This window comes from Apodemus sylvaticus, chromosome 1, assembly GCF_947179515.1.
Source record: "Apodemus sylvaticus chromosome 1, mApoSyl1.1, whole genome shotgun sequence".
NCBI classification, from domain to species: Eukaryota; Metazoa; Chordata; class Mammalia; order Rodentia; family Muridae; genus Apodemus; species Apodemus sylvaticus.
The window spans coordinates 120,214,151-120,236,005 of NC_067472.1; positions in this window are offsets into that span (position 1 = coordinate 120,214,151).

Sequence of the window (21,855 nt, forward strand, 5' to 3'; positions counted from 1 at the left end):
TTTATACAGAAATATTTCTGGGCCAGTAATTTTGCATGTAGATTGGTGTCCACATCCCTCTGGAAGGGACACTGTCCAAATAATGGAGGTGATCTTTTCAGGTTCCATCAATCCACATTGGACATTTCAGGAAAGATCAACTGCAGTGAATTCTTAGAGTCTCTTACATCCCAGGTACCTGGGAATTTCTAGCTTCTGTTCCCAAAACCCCTTGAAGCAAAGGTTACCATTCATTCTCTTGGCTATCCGGGCTTCTCTTTTGTCTTCTCTATACCTTATTCTGAATCCCTTTCCCATACCCTTCCCATTTCTCACCCAGTTTGTTCAATTTTTCTACATTTTGTGACTATGTTTTTCCTACTTCTAAGTTCAATTGAAGCATCCTTACTTGGGATTTCCTTCTGGTTTAATATTTTAGGATATGTATGATGTATTATCGGTATTACGCATTCAATAAATGAACCACATTTTCTGTATCCATTCTTCAGTTGAAGGGCATCTGTGTTGCTTCCAGCTTCTGGATATTACTAATAATGATGCTAGGAAAATAATTGAGCACGTGTCCTTGTGTCCAAATAAAGCATTTTTTGGGTAAATGCATAGGAATGGTATGGCTGGATCTTCAGGTAGAACTAATTCCAGTTTTGTGGGGAACCTCTAGATTGATTTCTAGAGTGATTATTTTAGTTTGCATTCCCAGCAGGAATGCAGAAGTGCTCCTCTGCTAACACATCCTTTCTAGCATATGCTGTTGCCTGGGGTTTTAATCTTCAACACTGAGATTTGTGCAAGATGGAATCTCAGTGTCATTTGAATTTGCATTTCCTTGAAGACTAAGGATGCTGTACATTTCTTTAAGTGCATAATAGCCATCTTAACAAAAGCAATCTACAGACAGATTCAATGCAATCCTCATTAAAATTCCAACTCAATTCTTCACAGAGATGGGAAGAGCAATTCTTAACATCTTATGGACTAAAAAAAAATAAGCAAACAAAAAGTAGAATAACAAAACCAACTCTGAAAAAAAGAAGAACTTCTGGAAGAATCACCATCCGTGACCTCAAGCTGTACTACAAAGAATAGTGATTTAAAACTGCATGGTATTGATTGGTACAGAGAGAGACAGATTAATCTATGGAACACAATTAGAGACCCAGAAGCAAACCCATATTTGTATGGAAACTTGATCATTGACAAGGAAGCCAAAATCTTACAATGGAATAAACAGAACCTCTTTGATAATTTTTTTTTCATTTTAACTGGTGGTCTGCTTGTAAAGTAATGTAAGTTGATCCATATTTACCCCTTGTGCAAAGATCTTCTCCAATTGAATCAAAGTTCTCCACATAAAATCCAGTCCACTGATTCTAACAGCAGGGAAGTTGGGAAAGAGCCTCAAACACATTGGTGTAGAGGAATATTTTTCTTAAAAGATCACCAGTGTCTCAGGTTCTAAGATTAACAACTGGCAAATGTGGTTGAATGCTTCTGTAAAGCAAAGAGCACTCTCAATAAGACAAAGCAGCATCATAAAGATTATAAAAGATTGTCATTAACCCTACATTCAATAGAAGATTGATATTCAAAATATTCAAACACTCAAGAAGTTAGCCTCCAGAAAACCCAATAATCCAACTAAAAATGGGCTAGAAAGATAAACATATAAAAGTCAACTGAGGCATCTTGAAAGCCTTAAAATCACTTAAAATAATGGGTGAAACAGTCAATAGATATGTGTTAAGTCCATTTTATCCATAGTATTTGATAGTTTTGTTATTTGTCTATTTATTTATTTTTTTCTAAATTACCTGTTACTTGATGAATATGTTACATTGAAGAGTTCCAGTATTAATGTGTACTGTTCGGTGCGCAACTTAAGCTTTAGCATGTTCATTTTTCAAACACAGATATTCAGAATTGAGATACCATCTTGGTAGATTTCCTTTTCATTAATATGAAATGCTTTTCTTTGTATCTTTTGATTAACTTTTTGAAAGTCTATTTTGTTAACTATTAGAATGAATACTCAATCTTTTGGGAGGGGGCAACTGGGATATGGAAAATTTGGGATTGGGATATAATGTGAATAAATGAAATAGTGAGAAAATATATATTATCTCAAATGATTCTGTAGCCTATGAACAAAATACAATTAAATGTACATATTATTTAACTTTTAAAGTCCTTTGACACAAGGATACCAAAATAAATTTAAATCCCTTTTGTTTTTATGATGACATCCCAAATACCAGGGATATAAGAGGTTTCCAGGATCCAATGGGGATGATTTTAGAAGAAATTTCAAATAGTGAAGACATGTAACCAGCCCTAGTAGAGAAACATGGCCCTCAATTAAGAGATGGTTCCACCTACCCATTTTCAAGAATTGTGACCCAGAAATGTTCTTGTCTAAATGAAATTCAGGGACAAACATGAACTAGAGACTGAAGGATATGATATTCAGTGTTCGTCTGAACTTGAGATATATTCCATGCACAGGCACCAAACCTTGAAACTATGGCTGATGCCATGTTGTGCTTGCAGAGAGGAGCTTGATATGGTCTTCCTCTGAATGGCTCTATGAGAAACTGCCTGAAACAGATGCAAATAATTACAGCTTAACATTGAACTACTACTTGAGGACCTCTTTAGGAGAATAAAGAGAAGGGCTGAAGTATCAACTAGCCAGATCCCTCAAGGCTCCAAGGGACTAAACTACCATCCAAAGAGCATACATGGTTTGGTTAGGGGCCCCTACTATATATGCAGCAAAGGACTGCTTGGCACTTTATGAAAATTTGATTCCCCAGAGGAGGGGGATGCTAGAAGAATGAGTTATCAGTGAGTGGGTTGGTGAGGGAGCACCCTCTTAAAGGAGAAGTGGAGGTTGGATATGGAGAGATGTGCTGGAAGGCGGATAACATTTGAAATGTAAAGAAATAAAATATTCTTTAAAAGACTATTTTACCCAAACACAATAGAATATAACTTTCCCTCAGCACCTTATGAATCCTTCTCCAAAATTGAGCATATAGTCATTCACAAAGGAAGCCACAACAAATAAAAGAAAATTAAAATAATGTCTTCTATCTTTACTGACCTGAATGAATTAAAGCTTGACTTCAACAAAAATAGAAACAGGAAAATCTACAGAAAACCACAGAAATTGAACAAATCTTTACTCAATGATCTCTTTGCCTGGGAAAAATACTGAAAAAAACCTCTGACATTTTTTAGAATTAAATGAAAATACAGACACAATATACAGAAGTGTATAAAGCAAAATAAAAGTTATGCTAATAGGAATATTCATACCCTAAATAACCCCATAAGTAAAATAAAATGTTCTCATGCCAGCAATTTAAAAGTACAACTGAAAACACTGGAAGAAAAAGAAGCAAACACATCAAAGACAAGTAGATGGAAGGCAGTAATCAAAATCAGGGTTGAAATCAGTTAGTTATAAACAAAGAAACAATGGAAAGAATCAATTAAAAAAAGTGTTTGCTCTTTGGGAAAATTAACAAGACTAACAAGGACTTCACCAAACTAACCAAAAGATAGATACATTATTCAATAAACAAAATCAGAAATGAAAGGGGAGATTTGAAAGACAGGAAATTCAAATAATCACTAATTCTTACTTCAAATGCCTGTATTCAACAACATTAGAAAATCATTTTTATTGGTTGTTTTGCTTATTTACATTTTAAATGTTATCTCCCTTTCCAGTTTTCCCACTACAACGCACCGATACACTTCCCACTCTGTCTGGCTCTATGAGGATGCTCCCCCCACCTGCCCACCCACCCCTGCTTCAGCACCCTAACATTCACCCTGCGTCATCTAGTCTACACAAGATGAGGGGCTACCTTCCTAGTGATACCTGATAAGGACTTTCTCAGCTACATTTCCAACTAGGAACATGGGTACCTCCATGTATACTCTTTGGTGGGTGGTTTATAACCTTGGAGATTTAAGAGGTTTGATTAGTTAACATTTTGGTTCTTCCTATGGGATTGAAACGCTTTTAAATTCCTTCAGTCCTCACCCTAACTTCTTCATTGGTGTCCCAATGCTCAGTCGATATTTGGTTGCATGCATCCTAATCTGTATTGGTCAGGCTCTGGAAGAGCCTTTTCTGGGGAGAGCTATATCAGGCTCCTGTCAGCAAGTATTTCTTGACATCACCAATATTTTCTAAGTTTGGTGCCTGCAAATGGGAAGGATCCCTAGGTGGGACAGTCTGTGGTTGACCTTTCATCCAGTCTCTGATCTACTCTTTGTCCCTGCATTTTCTTTTGAAAGGTGGAATTCTGGGTTAATATTTTTGAGGTGGGTGGGTAGCCCCATCACACAAGCAGGGGCCATGACTATCGACTGGATATGGTCTCTGCAGGTTCTTTCCCCCCCTTTGTTTAGTGTTTCGAGTAATTTCCTCTCTGTTGGATACTGGGTATATTGTGGGTTGCTTGCATCTGTGACTTTCTAGTGGCTACCCCACTTTCCATTCCCTACTGCTACATACCTCCTTTAAAACTCCTAACCCTCTGCACTTCTGCCACATATTCTCTTATATCTGCAAAATTGTAAAGAAACATTTACTTTTCCTGGCAGATATTACTTACCCAGTTAAATCAAGATCAAGAAAACCATTGAAAAATCTCTGTAACCCCTGAGTTAATAGAAGTAATTATTAAAATTCTTCCAAAGAAGAAGAATAGCAAAAACAGCAAAAACTAAACCAAAAAACAGACATCCACAAGCCTAGGAAGCATTAATTTAAGAATAAAATATTACCAACCTTTTAAAGAAGAGCCAAAAATCATTAATCCTACAACTACTACACAAAATAGAAATAGAAGGAATATTGCCATACTCATTCTATGACACCATAGTCTTTCTGATACCTGAGCCATACAAAGACTCACCCAACAAGGATAACTTCAAACCAATTTCTCTTCTGAACATTGATGCAAAAATACTCAATATAATATTTGCAAACTAAATACAGGAATATCATCAACCATGACCATGGAGGCCATATTGCAGTGATGCAGGTATGGTTCAATATACAAAAAAAAATCTTTCAATTTAATCTACCATGTGAGCAGACTAAAAGAAAAAGACACATGTTTAAATGTATTGTCGAAAAATAAAGCAATCACAAGAAGGTAGAGGGAGTGAGGAATCTTAGTAGGAAAGGGGACAGGGAAGGGAATAGGGGAACATGATCAGTAATTGGGTTGGGGAACAGAAATGAGGCACTTAGGGCCAAGAGAAAGAATGGAAACAGGAAAGCTCACAATGTAGGAGGTAAGGTGACTCTCTAGAATATGTCAGAGACATAGGAGGTCATAGTCTCTCACGACTCAAATGATGACGTTCTCTACAATGAACAGGGGGAACTTGTAGTGTCCACCTTCACGAGAAAGGGAAGGCACCAATTAGAGGGAAAAATTTTCATCTTACAGTCAAAAACTCTGACCCAGATTTGTTGCTCTCTGAAAGAAATGCTGAGAAAAATAGGGAGAAGATCCAGCATAAAGGGAGGTCTAGTGACAGGCCCAACTTGGGACCCAGCTCAATGGGCTGTCCCAAGACCTGACACTATTACTGATGCTATGGAGTGCTCACAATACTGGCCTTTCATGATTGTCCTGGAAAGACCCAATAAGCAGCAGAAACAGTCAGATGCAGACATTTACACCTGAACGATGGTCAGAAGCTAGTAACCCCTATGGTTGAATTATGGAAAACCTGAAGGAAGATGTAGGTAAAGGTGACCCTATAAGAAGGCCAGCAGTCTCAGCAAAACTGGACCATGGAGATCTCTCAGAAAGGGAGCCACCAACTAGACAACATACACCATCTGATTTGAGGCATCCAATGTACATACAACAGAGGACCTTCAGGTTTGGACTCAGTCAGAGGAGGTATATCTATCCCTCAAGAGTCTGGAAGCCCAGGTAGTGTGGGAAGTATGGTGGATTGTATGTTGGGAGGGGCATCTCCATATCTTCATGGAGATGGTAGGGGGAGGGAAGGTGGTATAGGATGTGGAAATATCAGAAGGTAGACTGAAGGGGGATAAGTCTGGACTGAGAAAAAAGATGAAATAAAAAATATAAAATGTAAAATATTTTGAAATGTTAGAAGTATTAGAGAGAACAGGGAAATAAGGCATATATCTATTCATAAGGAAAGCAATATACAGTAAGACAATAGCAAAGAAGAAATTAAATAGAGAGCAGCAATTTAAATCAACTTCACTAAAATCATGGACAAAATATGACTGACCACTCTCTTCCTGTTTATATAATATAGTACATTACATTCTAGGCAGTGCAAAAAAATACTAAAGAAGATAAAGTACATACAAAATGGAAAGGATGAAGTCAAAGTCTCACTATCTGTGGATGAAATAATATTATACAAAAATTTCTTCAAATGTTATACCACAGAACACTTATATCTGAAGAATACCTTCATCAAAATGACTAGAAAGAAAATTAACTCAAAAAATATGATCCCCCTTTAAACACATGGTAAATGAATCAAAAAAGCAATTACAGAAAGGATACACTTAATAACCACCACTAAAAGTGTAAAATATCTTCCTCTAAGTCTATCAAAGCAAGTGAAAGCTCTGCATGACAAGAAGATAAAATGACTAAACAAAGAAACTGAAATTTATGTGGTCCAATTTATCAAATTTTTACCATAGAGCATAAGCTTTTAGTATTCTGTTCAGGAAAATTTCCCCTATGCCCATGTGCTCAAGGGTCTTCCCCAGGTTCTTTTCTATTAATTTCAGTGTGTCTGGTTTTATGTGGAGATTGTTGAGCCATTGGAGTTGAGCTTAGTACAAGGACATAAGAATGGATCAATTTGCATTTTTTTGCATGCTATCCTTCAGTTGAACCAGAACCATTTGGTGAAAAAGGCTATCCTTTTTCCAGTGGATGCTTTTAGCTCCGTTGTGGAAGATCAAGTGACCATAGGTGTGTGGGTTCATTTCTGTGTCTTCTTCTATTCCATTCATATACCTGTCACTGTACAAATACCATGCAGTTTTTAACACTTTGGCTCTGTAATACTCCTTGAGGTCCAGGATACTGATTCCCCCAGGATGCTGATAATAGTTTTAGCTTTCCTGAGTTTTGTTGTTGTTGTTGTTATTGTTATTGCAGATGAATTTGAGAATTGCTCTTTCTTCCACTATGAAGAATTGAGTTGGGATTTTGATTGGGATTGCAATGAATCTGTATATTGCTTTTGGCAAGATGACCATTTTTCTATATTATTTCTGCCAATCAATGACCATGGAGGATATTTCCATCTTCTGAGGCCTTCTTCAATTTCTTTCTTCAGAGACTTGAAGTTCTTGTCATACAGAAACTATCAGTAGATTTCACCTCACACCAGTCAGAATGACTAAGATCAAGAACTCAGGAGAAAGCAGGTACTGGCAAGGATGTGGAGAAGAGGAACACTCCTCCACTGCACATAGGATTGCAAGCTGGTATAACAACTCTGGAAATCAGTCTGGCAGTTCCTCAGAAAACTGGGCTTGATACTACCAGAGGACCCAGTTATACCACTCCTGGGAATATACCCAGAGGATTCCCCAGCATGTAATAAAGACACATGATCCATTATGTTCATAGCAGCCCTATTTATAATAGCCAGAAACTAGAAACAACCCAGATGTCCCTCAACAGAGGAATGGATATAGAAAATGTGGTACATTTGCACAATTGAATACTACTCAGCTATTAAAAAAATAAATTCATGAAATTTTTAGGCAAATGGGTGGAACTGGATAATATCCTAAGTGAGGTAACCCAATCACAAAAGAACACACATGGTATGCACTCACTACCCAAGACATAATTCACATGTTAATTGATGCCCAAGAAGAAGGACGAATAAAATATAGATGTCCTGGACCTTCTTAGAGAAGGGAACAATATACACACAAACGGAGATACAGAGACAAAGTGTGTAGGAGATACTGAAGGAAAGACCATCCAGAGACTATCCTACCTGGATCCATCCCATATACTGTTAAAAAACCGAGGTACTATTTTAGATGCGTACAAGTATTTGCTGACTGGAGTCCAATAAAGCTGTCACCTTGGAGGCTCTGCTGGTGCGTGACAAATACAGAGGGGACACTGTCAGCCAGCCATTTAACTAAGCACAGGGTCCCCAACGGGGAGATCTAGGGAAAGGACCCAAGGAGCTGAAGGGGTTTGCAGCTCGTTAGGAGGAACAATGATGTGAGCCATCCAGTATTCCCAGATCTCCCAAGGACAAAAATATCAACCATACATGTTGTTACCTATGGCTCCAAACATATAGGTAGCAGAAGATGGCCTTGTTGGGCATCAAAGGGAGGTGAGGCCTCTGGTCCTAGAAAGGCTTGATGCAGCAGTGTAGGGGAACACAAGGACAGGTAAGTGGGAGGGAATTGACTGGGGAAAGGGTGAGGTGAGATGACTTATGGGACTTTCAGAGGGGAGGGGGAACCAGGAAAGCAGAAATCATTTGAAATGTAAATAAAGAATATATCTTAAAAATAAAAAAGAAACTGAAGAAAGTATATGAAGATGGAGAGAAAAATCATGCTCATTGACAGGTAGGATTAACAACATGAAAAAAATGACCTTTTGGCAAAAGCAATTAACAGCTATAATGCAGTCACCAACAAGACCAAGTAATGACAAAGATAACAGGATGGCAAAAGGCAAATGTAGAAATGCTACTAACAGAAATCTAAGCAATATGGCAGTGTCTGAACCCAACTCTGCAACAACAGCAAGTCCTGGATACCCAAACACACCAGAAAAACAAGATTTGGATTTAAAATCACTGGTCATGATACTCCTAGAGGAACACAAAAAGGACATAAATGGATCTCTTAAAGAAATACAGGGGAACATGAATAACTTAGAAACCCATATAATGGAAACACAAAAAATCACGTGAAGAAATTCAGGAGAATAAGGCTCAAGAGATAAAAGCCAATAAAGAAGAAACAGAAAAAAAAAAAACTTAAAGAAATGCAGGAGAGTTCCTCTTTCTCCACATCTTCGCCAACACCTGCTGTCTCCTGAGTTTTTGACCTTAGCCATTCTGACTGGTGTTAAGGTGAAATCTCAGGGTTGTTTTGATTTGCATTTCCCTAATGACTAATGATGTTGAGCACTTCTTAAGGTGCCTCTCGGCCATACGAATTTCTTCAGGTGAAAATTCTTTGTTTAGATCTGTGTCCCATTTTTTAATAGGGTTATTTTGTTCCCTGGGGCCTAGCTCTCTATCAGATGTAGGGTTGGTGAATATCCTTTCCCAATTTGATGGTTGCCGTTTTATCCTTTTAACAATGTCCTTTGCCTTACAGAAACTTTGTAATTTTATGAGGTCCCATTTGTCAATTCTTGACCTTAGAGCATAAGCTATTGGTGATCTGTCCAGGAACTTTTCCCCCATGCCCATGTCCTCTAGGGTCTTCCCCAGTTTCTTTTCTATTAGTTTCAGTGTGTCTGGTTTTACATGGAGGTCCTTGATCCACTTGGAGTGAAGTTTAGCTCATGGAGATAAGAATGGATCAATTCACATTCTTCTGCATGCTGACCTCCAATTGAATAAGCACCATTTGTTGAAAAGGCTATCTTTTTTCCACTGGATGTTTTTGGCTCTTTGTCAAAGATCAAGTGACCGTAGGTGTGTGGGTTCATTTCTGGATCTTCAATTCTATCCATTGGTCCACTTGTCTGTCACTGTGCCAATACCATGCAGTTTTTAATACTATTGCTCTGTAGTATTTCTTGAAGTCATGGATACTGATTCCCGCAGAATTTCTTTTGTTGTTGAGAATAGTTTTAGCTATCCTGGGTTTTTTGTTATTCCAGATGAATTTGAGAATTTGCTTTTTCTAACTCTGTGAAGAACTGAGTTGGGATTTTGATGGGGATTGCATTGAATCTGTAGATTGCTTTTGGCAAGATGGCCATTTTAACTATATTAATCCTACTGATCCACGAGCATGGCAGATTTTTCCATTTTCTGAGGTCTTCTTCGATTTCCTTCTTCAGAGACCTGAAGTTCTTGTCATATAGAACTTTCACTTGTTTTGTTAGAGTCACACCAAGATACTTTATATTGTTTGTGGCTATTGTGAAGGGTGTCATTTCCCTAACTTCTTTCTCAGCCTGCTTATCCTTTGAGTATAGGAAGGCAACTGATTTGCTTGAGTTGGAACCCTCCTCCACGGCTGGTGGGGCTGTAAGATGGTACAACCACTTTGGAAATCAATCTGGCGGTTCCTCAGAAAACTGGACATGACACTTCCGGAGGACCCCGCTATACCTCTCCTGGGCATATACCCAAAGGATTCCCCGGCATGCAATAAAGACACATGCTCCATTATATTCATAGCAGCCTCATTTATAATAGCCAGAAGCTGCAAAGAACCCAGATGCCCCTCAAAGGAGGAATGGATACAGAAAATGTGGTATATTTACACAATGGAATTGTACTCAGCAATCAGAAACAATGAATTCACAAAATTTTTAGGCAAATGGTTTGATCTGGAGAATATCATCCTAAGTGAGGTAACCCAGTCACAAAAGTATACACATGGAATGCAATCTCTGATAAGTGGATATTAATTAGCCCAGAATCCCTGAATACCCAAGGCACAAATCGCATAACAAATGACTCCCATGAAGAATGACAGAGAAGGTCCTGATCCTGGAAAGGATTGATCTAGCACTGGAGGGGAATATAAGGACAGAGAAAAAAAGGAGGGAGGTGATTGGAGAATGGATGGAGAGAAGAAGGTTTATGGGACATATGGGGAGGGGGGGATCCGGGAAAGGGGAAATCATTTGGAATGTAAACAAAAAATATAGAAAATAAAAATATAAAAAAATAATGGATATGTTATTAAATGAACCTTAAAAAAAAAGAAATGCAGGAGAAAGTGAGTCAAATGGCAGAAGTCATGAAAGAGGAAACACAAAAATTTCTTAAAGAATTAAAGGAAAACACAAGCAAACAAATGAAGGAACTGGCCATAACCATCCTGGATAAAAACAGAAGTAGAAATAACTAAGAAATCACAAAGGGAGACAACTTTGGAGATAGAAATCCTTGGGAAGAAATCAGGGGCCACAGATTCAAATATCAACAGTAGAATAAAAGAGATGGAAGAAAGAATCTCAGATGTCGAAGATAACATAGAAACCATTGACTCAACAGTCAAAGAAAATGCAAAATGCAAAAATCTTGTAACCCAGAACATCCAGGAAATCCAGGATACAATGAGAAGACCAAACCTAAGGATTATCGGTATAGATGAAAGTGAAGATTTACAACTAAAAGGGCCAGCAAATATCTTCAAGAAAATTACGGAAGAAAACTTCCCTAACCTAAAGAGAGAGATGCTCATGAATATACAAGGAGCCTACAGAACTCCAAAGAGCCTGGACCTGAGCAGAAATACCTCTCACCACATAAGAATTAAAACCCCAAATGCACTAAACAAAGAAAGAATATTAAAGGCAATAAGAGAAAAAGGCCAAGTAACATACAAAGGAAGACCTATCAGAATTACACCAGACTTCTCACCAGAGACCATGAAAGCTAGAAGCTCCTGGGCAGATCTCATGCAGACTCTAAGAGAACAAAAATGTCAGCCAAGACTACTATACCCAGCAAAACTCTCAATCACAATAGATGGAGAAACCAAGACATTCCATGACAAAAGCAAATTTATACAATATCTTTTCACAAACACAGCTCTGCAAAAAATTATAGGAGGAAAACTCCAATACAAGGAGGTAAATTACACCCTGGAAAAAGCAAGATAGTAACCTTCCTTCATCAAACCCAAAAGAAGATAACCACACAAATATAAAAATAACATCAAAAATGTCAGGAAGTAATAATCACTATTCCGTAATATCTCTTAACATCAATGGACTCATTTCCCAATAAAAAGACATAGGCTAACAAACTGGATAAGAAAATAGGACCCTATATTTTGCTGCATACAGGAAACACACCTAAATGTCAAAGACAAAATCTACCTTAGAGTAAAAGGCTGGAAGACAATTATACAAGCCAATGGTCTCGGGAAATGAGCCGGAGTAGCCATTCTAATATCAGATAAAATTGACTTTTAACCTAACGTCATCAAAAGAGACACTGAGGGACACTTCTTGCTGGTCAAAGAAAAAATCCACCAATAGTTGACTATTTATCATGAATCATTTCTCTTATAGTTCTAGTGCAATCCATTAAAAGGAAGTTCAAGCCTCTTGATTTAAGTCTGAGCAAAATTCTGTGCTATAGAGACTACTTCTGTGTTTTTTCTAGATTGATATGATATGCCTTTGAAACTTCTTACATATACACTTAAGTATTAGCGATTGTCAGCCTCATTTCATACCCATAGGTGAAGACCATGAAGTCAAGTATTTGTTACTGGGTCATGGTACTCTATTTCTTAACCATACAGGGTTAACTAAAAGTACTCCCTTTATGGTTCTAGAATACTGGAGAAGAGGAAGAATAAGAAATATAAAAGGCAGAGGAATGGGTAGAGTATTGTATAAGAGTTTAATTTGAGATTAAAACTTCCCACTCAGACAAATACAAAACAAGTCAAAAAAATCTCAGATGCAAGTAACCTCTCAGTGAAGAACAGTTGCAATGAAGACTCTGTAACCATGCCATCTTCCTGGGGAAAAGAGAAGCATACAAAGCTGCCTAGAAGATTTTTATATCCTAGGGTTTTTGGAATGGACACTTTGTCTCTAACCTTTCAACATTCTGAGGTTTGTGAAGTATACTTCAGATTCCAGCTTTGTGTTGTTTCATCCATGATGGGCTGGTCTTTAATTAGTTATTTCTGTCCCCATAAGTAACCTCTCAACCATATTCTCATAAGTGACCACAAAATACTGATTGTTTCATCTAACTGTTCTTAGATGAAATCTGTATTCATTTTTTTTGTGGGTTCCCTATCTCTAAATATATTTATGTTGAATTTACCTAAGGGATGTTTTGTAACACAATCGAACTCAAGAATATATGGAAGAATTTTGAAAGGCCAAATCCCTCTTCTTAACTTTATTCAATCTATTATGCAAAGTAGAATAACTAAACCATTAAGTCTTTCTTAGAATGTCTAATGTATTCTTATATTGTCCAATAAGTTCTCTTATAGTGCTATTATCTCCAAAGGATTAACACCATGTCAGTAATTTCACTAATAGTTATTCCTGTAACAAAGTTCTTTAAGGAAACAAATGAGGTTAGAAGCAGCATGTCAGTGGTGGCAGCAGCAGGAGCAGCTCGTCCAGCAGAGAAGGCCACCACCAGTGGAACCAAGGCAATAGGGTCCAGGTAGGCCCTGTGCCCGCTACCACTGGCCACCGTCTGTCACTGGACTGCAAGTGGCAGTGAGTTACAGCGCTTTTCACTGCACTGAAACCAAATTAGACTTCTGCCTCCTGCCAGCTAGTTACGAGAGGCTCTCTGCCATCTTGGATCCTGGACGACAGAGAGATCTGACAGCCCCAGGTATGCAGACATAGTTCAAGGCTAACATCTCTTGGGTCTAAGCCTCCAGGCATTGGCCCACACCCAGGCCCTGGGCTGCTTGGTGGGCCATCTGTGTGCCAACTCATCCAGGAGGTTGTTTACCCTGCAGACTGTCCCAGCACTTTCAGGGGGTGCGCTCATCGCCATCTTGGCTATGGGACACCAGAGTGCTCTAATAGACAAAGCCAGTTAACAGACATAGCCTGAGACTAACATTACAGGGGTCTAAGCCCTACAGGCATTGACCTGCACCCAGGCCCTGAGCTGTTCGATGGTCCATCTGTGTGCCAACTCGGCCAGGAGGTTGTTTAACCTGCTGACTGTCCCAGGACTTGCAGGGAGTGCACGTGCTGCCATATTGGCAACGGGATGCCAGAGTGCTCCAACGGGCATAGCCAGCTAGCAGACTTATCCTGAGGTGAACATCACTTGGGTCTAAGCCTGACATGTGTTGGCCTGCACCCAGGCCCTGAGCAGCTTGGTGGGCCATCTGTGTGCAAACCCAGCCAGGAGTTTGTCTGCCCGGCAGACTGCCCAGCACTTGTAGGGGTGCATGGCACCATCTTGGCTACCTGACAGAACCAGTTAGTGAAATAGCCCAAGGCGAACATTGCTCAGGCCTAAGCATGTCAGGCCTTTGCCTGGACTCAGGGCCTGAACAGCCAGGCTAGCCGTGTGTGCACCAACCCAGTTGGGGGATCAGCTACCCAGCAGAGTATTCAGCACTTGGAAAAGATCCCTGCAGCATCTGCCATCATCACTCCCTGAAGGAGCAAACGGCATCACCTGGTTCATAGAGACAACCTAGGTCAAGGCACACTAGGGCTCCAAGGGCACCAAAGAGGAGAGCAGCACATCAGCAATCTGTGCCAGGGGAAACCCAGCCACACAGTGTTGCGGAAATAGCGTTACAGTCTCACAGGAGGGTCAAATACCAGCCAGTGACAACAAAACCAACTAACGACAGAGATAACAAGATGGCAAAAGGCAAACGTAGAAATGCTACTAACAGAATTTAAGCAATATGTCAGTGTCTGAACCCAACTCTGCAACAACAGCAAGTCCTGGATACCCAAACACACCAGAAAAACAAGATTTGGATTTAAAATCACTGGTCATGATACTGCTAGAGGAACACAAAAAGGACATAAATGAATCTCTTAAAGAAATACTGGGGAACATGAATAAATTAGAAACCCATATAATGGAAACACAAAAAATCACGTGAAGAAATTCAGGAGAATAAGGTTCAAGAGATAGAAGCCAATAAAGAAGAAACGAAAAAAAAAAAAAAGAAAGAAAGAAAGAAACTTAAAGAAATGCAGGAGAAAGTGAGTCAAATGGCAGAAGTCATGAAAGAGGAAACACAAAGATTTCTTAAAGAATTAAAGGAAAAAACAAACAAATGAAGGAACTGAGCATAACCATCCTGGATATAAAAACAGAAGTAGAAATAACTAAGAAATCACAAAGGGAGACGACTTTGGAGATAGAAAACCTTGGGAAGAAATCAGGGGCCATAGATTCAAATATCAACAAGAGAATAAAAGAGATGGAAGAAAGAATCTCAGATGTAGAAGATACCATACATTTCTCAACAGTCAAAGAAAATGCAAAATGCAAAAAGCTTGTAACCCAGAACATCCAGGAAATCCAGGATACAATGAGAAGACCAAACCTAAGGATTATAGGTATAGATGAGAGTGAATATTTATAACTGAAAGGGCCAACAAATATCTTTAAGAAAATTATGGACGAAAACTTCCCTAACCTAAAGAGAGAGATGCCCATGAATATACAAGGAGCCTATACAACTCCAAACAGACTGGACCAGAGCAGAAATACCTCCTGTCACATAATAATGAAAACCCCAAATGTACTAAACAAAGAAAGAATATTGAAGGCAGTAAGAGAAAAAGGCCAAGTAACAAATAAAAAGAAAGGAATACCTATCAGAATTACATCAGACTTCTCACCAGAGACCATGAAAGCTTGAAGATCATGGGCGGATCACCTGCAGATTTTAAAAAAACACAAATGTCACCCGGCAAAACTATCAATCAACATAGATGGAAAAACCAAGATATTCTATGACAAAACCAAATTTACACAATATTTTTCCAAAACTCTGCCCTACAAAGAATAACAGAAGGAAATCTCCAATACAAGGAGGGAAAGTACACCCTGGAAAAAGCAAGATAGTAACCTTCTTTCATCAAACCCAAAAGAAGATAACCACTGAAATATAAAAATAACGTCAAAATTGACAGGAAGTAAGAATCACTAATCCTTAATATCTCTTAGAATCAATAGACTCAATTCCCCAATAAAAAGACATATACTAACAGACTGGATAAGAAAACAGGACCCTACATTTTGCTGCATACAGGAAACACACCTCAATGTCAAAGACAAAAACTACCTTAGAGTAAAAGACTGGAAGACAAATTTACTAGCCAATGGTATCAGGAAATGAGCCAGAGTAGCCATTCTAATGTCAGATAAAATTGACTTTCAACATGAAGTCATCAAAAGAGACACTGAGGGACACTTCTTGCTAGTCAAAGGAAAAATCCACCAAGAAGAACTCTCAATTCTGAACATCTATGCACCAAATGCAAGGGCACCCTCATTCTTAAAAGAAACTTTACTAAAGTTCAAAGCACACATTGTACCTAACAAAATAATTATGGGTGACTTCAACTCCCCACTCTCCTCAATGGACCGATCAGCAAAAGAAAAAGTAAACAGGGACACAGTAAAAGTAATTGAAGCTTTGGACTAATTGGATTTAACTGATATTTATAGAACATTTCATCCTAAAGCAAAGGAATATACCTTTTTCTCAGCACCTCATGGTACCTTCTCCAAAATCGACCACATAATTGGTCACAAGACAGAACTCAACAAATATAAGAATATCGAACTAATCTCATGCCTCCTATAAGATCACTATGGAGTAAGAGTGGTCTTCAATAGCAACAAAAACAACAGAAAGCCTACATAAACGTGGAGGGTGAACAATATTCTACTCAATAACACATTGGCTAAAGAAGAAATAAAGGAAGAAATCAGTGACTTTTTAGAATTTAATTAAAATGAAGGCAAAACATAAGTAAATCTTTGTGACACGATGAATGCAGTGCTAAGAGGAAAACTCATAGAAACGGGAGAGAGCATACACTAGCAGCTTAATGGCACATGTGAAAGCTGTGGAACAAAATGAAGCTAATTCACCTAGGAGGATGAGAATCAGGAAATCATCAAACTCAAGGTTGAAATCAATCAAGTGGAAACAAAGAGAACCATACAAAGGATCAACAAACCCAGGAGAGGGTTCTCTGAGAAAATCAACAAGATAGATAAACCCTCAGCTAGACTGACCAAAGGGCACAGAGAAATTATCCAAATTAACAAAATTAGAAACGAAAAGTGGGGATATAACAACAGAAACTGAGGAAATTAAAAAAAAATCATCAGCTCCTACTACAAAAGTCTATACTCAACACAACTGGAGAATCTGGAGGAAATGGAAAATTTCCTAGACAGATAACAAATACCAAAATTAAATCAGGACCAAATAGATCATCTAAATAATACCATAACCCCTAAAGAAATAGAAGGGGTCATAGAAAGTCTTCCAACCAAAAAAGCACAGGACCAGATGGTTTCAGTGCAGAATTCTATAAGACCTTCAAAGAAGACCTAACGCCAATGCTCTTCAAACTATTCCACAAAATAGAAACAGAAGGAACACTACCTAACTCCTTCTATGAAGCCACAATTCCACTGATATCAAAACCACACAAAGATCCAACAAAGAAAGAGAACTTCAGAACAATTTCCCTTATGAACATCGATGCAAAAATGCTCAATAAAATTCTTGCCAACCGAATCCAAGGACACATCAAAAAGATCATCCACCATGATCAAGTAGGCTTTATCCCGGGATGCAAGGATGATACAATATAAGGAATCAATGCAATCCACTACATAAACAAACTCAAAGAAAGAAAAAAAAAACGTGATCTTTTCACTGGATGCTGAAAAAGCATTTGACAAAATTCAGCATCCTTTCATGCTTAAAGTCTTGGAAAGAACAGGAATTCAAGGCCCATACCTAAACATAGTAAAAGCAATATACAGCAAACCAGCTGCCAGCATCAAACTAAATGGAGAGGAACTTGAAGCAATTCAAGGAAAATCAGGGACTATACAAGGCTGACCTCTCTCTCATCTTTTTAATATTGTACTTGAGGTACTAGCTTGAGCAATTAGACAACATAAGGAAGTCAAAGGGATACACATAGGAAAGTAAGAAGCCAAACTATCACTATTTGCAGATGATATGATATCTACCTAAGTGAACCAAAAAAAACTCAACCAGAGAATTCCTACAGTTGATAAACAACTTCAGCAAAGAGGCAGATTATAAAATCAACACAAGCAAATCAGTAACCTTCCTATACTCAAAGGATAAGCAGGCTGATAAAGAAATTAGAGAAATGACACCATTCACAGTAGCCACAAACAATATAAAGCACCAAACAAGTGAAAGATCTGTATGACAAGAACTTTAAGTCTCTGAAGAAAGAAATGGAAGAAGACCTCAGAAAATGGAAAACTCTCCCATGATCATGGTTTGGCAGGATTAACATAGTTAAAATGGCCATTTTGCCAAAAGCAATATACATATTCAACGCAATACCCATCATAATCCCAACTCAGTTCTTCATAGAGTTAGAAGGAGCAAATTCTTAAATTCATCTGGAATTAAAAAAAAAAAAAAAAAAAAAAAAAAAAAAAAAAAAAAAAAAAAAAAAAAAACAACCTCGGGATAGCTAGAACTATTCTCAACAACAAAATAAATTATAAATTCTGGGGGGAATCAGTATCCCTGACCTCAAGCAATACTACAGAGCAATAGTCTTAAAAACTGCATAGTATTGGAACAGTGACAAGCAGGCAGATCAATGGAATAGGATTGAAGATCCAGAAATGAACCTACACACCTATGGACATGTGATCCTCAACAAAGGGGCTGAAAACATCCAGTGGAAAAAAAGATAGCTTTTTCAACAAATGGTGCTGGTTCAACTGGAGGTCAGAATTCAGAAGAATGCAAATTGATCCATCCTTATCTCCTTGTACTAAGCTCAACTCCAAATGGATCAAGGACCTCCACATAAAGCCAGATACTCTAAAGCTAATAGAAAAGAAACTGGGAAAGACCCTTGAGGACATCAGTACAGAGGGAAAGTTCCTGAATAGGACATCAATAGTGTATGTTCTAAGATCAAGAATTGACAAATGGGACTTCATAAAATTGCAAAGTTTCTGTAAGGCAAAGGACACCATCAAAAGGAAAAAAATGGCAACCAACCGATTGGGAAAAGATCTTCACCAACGCTACATCCAACAGAGGGCTAATATCCAATATATACAAAGAACTCAAGAAGTTAGACCCCAGAAAACCAAATAACCCTATTTAAATTGGGGTACAGAGCTAAACAGTATTTTCACCAGAAGGACTTCAGATAGCAGAGAAGCATCTTAAAAAATGCTCAACACCATTAGTCATTAGGGAAATGCAAATGAAAACAACCCTGAGATTTCACCTCACACCAGTCAGAATGTCTAAGATTAAAAACTCAGGAGACAGCAGATGTGGGCGAGGATGTGGAGAAAGAGGAACACTCCTCCACTGCTGGTGGTAATGCAAATTGGTACCACAACTCTGGAAATCAGTCTGGTGGTTCCTCAGAAAACTGAGCAAATCACTTCTGGATGATCCTGATCCTGCCATACTCCTCCTGGGAATATATCCAGAGGATTCCCCAGCATGTAATAAGGATATGTGCTCCACTATGTTCATAGCAGTCCTATTTATAAAAGCTAGAAGAAAGAACACAGATATCCCTCAACAGAGGAATGGATACAAAAAATGTGGTATATATACCCAATGGAGTACTATTCAGCCATTAGAAACAATGAATTCATGAAATTCTTAGACAAATGGATAGAGCTGGTGATCATCATCCTACCTGAGGTAACCCAGTCTCAAAAAATCAATCATGGTATGCACTCACCAGTAAGTGGATATTAGCCTAGAGAATTGGAATACCCAAAACATAATCCACACATTAAATGATGTCCAAGAAGGTTGGACAAGTGGCCTCTGGTTATGGACAGACTCAGTGTAGCAGTATAGGGCAATACCAGAACAGGGAAATGGGAAGGGTTGATGGGAGAACAGGGGGAGGGAAGAAGACTTATGGGACTTTCAGGGAGTGGGAAGCCAGAAAAGGGGAAATCATTTGATATATATTATCCAATAAAAAATAAAGAAAAAAGAAAGTTAAAGAAAAAAAGGAAACCAATGAGTTACTTTAAAGGGTTTGGATCTTTTAAATCATAAATTAAGAAGAGATTTGCACTTTGTCTCTGAATCTTCTCCCATGGGTATTTTGATCCCCCTTCTATGAAGGACTGTAGTAGCCTCACTTTGGTCTTCCTTCTTCTTGAGCTTCATGTGATCTATGGAATGTATCTTGAGTATTCCAAGCTTTTAGCCTAATACTCACTTATCAGTGAGTGCACAGCTTGGGTGTTTTTTCATGGTTGGGTTACCTCACTCAGAATGATATTTTTTTTTCCTTTCATTTGCCTAATAATTTAATGAATTCACTTTTTAAAATATCTGCATAGTATTCCAATGTGTAAATATACCTTATTTTCTTTATCCATTCCTCTGAAAAGGGTTACCTGGGTTCTTCCAAGCTTCTGGTTATTATAAACAAGGCTACCATGAACATAGTGAAGCATGTGTCCTTATTACATGTTGGAGCATCTCCTGGGTATATGCCCAGGAGTGGTATATCTGTGTCCTCAGGTAGTACTCTATCCAGTTTTCTAAGGAATGGCCAAACTGATATTCAGAGTGGTTGCATCAGTTTATAATTCCACTAACACTGGAGGAGTGTTCCTCAATAAAAATTGAAAAAAAGAAAAGAAAATATTTGCCAGCTCTTCATAAATTGTAGATTATCCACTACTATACCCATGGAACAATCCATGACCAACCCATATCTTGTCCAGGAGAATGTCACAATAAGATTATAAATATTTGAGGGCTAAATATTTGTTAATGATACTGTGATTCTAGTCAACTATGTAGTTTTACTCAAATGAGAATGAGTTCTTAGTGATTCTGACTTTTGTGAGGTGGAATATCAGGGATCTTTTAATTTGCATTTCCATGATGATTAGGATGTTGAACATTTCTTTAGATGGTTTTTGTACTAAGTTTCCTCAGTTTAGTATTCTTTACTTAGCTCTGTGTCCCAATTTTTAGTAGGGTTATTTGATTCTCTGGATTCTAACTTCTTGAGTTCTTTGGGTATATGGCATATTAAACCTCTATTGGATGTAGGATTGGTTAAGATCTTTTCTAAATCTCTTGGATGACTTTTTATTCTATTGACAGAGTTCTTTACCTTCTAGAAGCTTTGCAGTTTCATGAGGTCCCATTTGTCCTTTCTTGATCTTAGAGTATATGCCACTGGTGTTCTGTTCAAGATATTTTCCCATGTGCCTATGTCTTCAAGGCTCTTCTCCAATCTCTTCTATTAGGTTCAGTGTATCTGATTTTATGTGAAGGTCCTTGTTCCACTTGGACTTGAGATTTGTACTAGGATATAAGAATGGATAGATTTGCATTTTTCAACATGCTGAACACAGGTTGAAACAGCATCATTTGTTGAAAATGCAATCATTTTCCCACTAGATGGTTTTTCCTCATTTGTCAAGCATCAAGTGTCCATAGGTGTGTGGGTTCTTCACATTTCTGTGTCTTCAATTCTATTCAGTTGATCTTTCTGCCTGTCTCTGTACCCAAAATGCAATTTTTATTAAGATTTCTCCGCAATACAGCTTGAGGTCAGGGATGGTAATTCCACCAAAAGTTCTTTTATTGTTGTGAATAGTTTTCACTATTCTGACTTGTTGAATATACCAAATGAACTTGCAAATTGCTCGTTTTAACTCTATGAAGAATTATATTGGAATTTTGATGGAGATTGCATGAATCTGTTGATTGCTTTTGGCAAGATGGCCATCTTTACTATATAAATTCTGCCAATGCATGAGCATGGGAGATAGTTTTACTTTCTGAGATCTGCGATTTCTTTCTTCCGAGATTCCAAGTTCTTGTCATACAAATCTTTCACTTGCTAG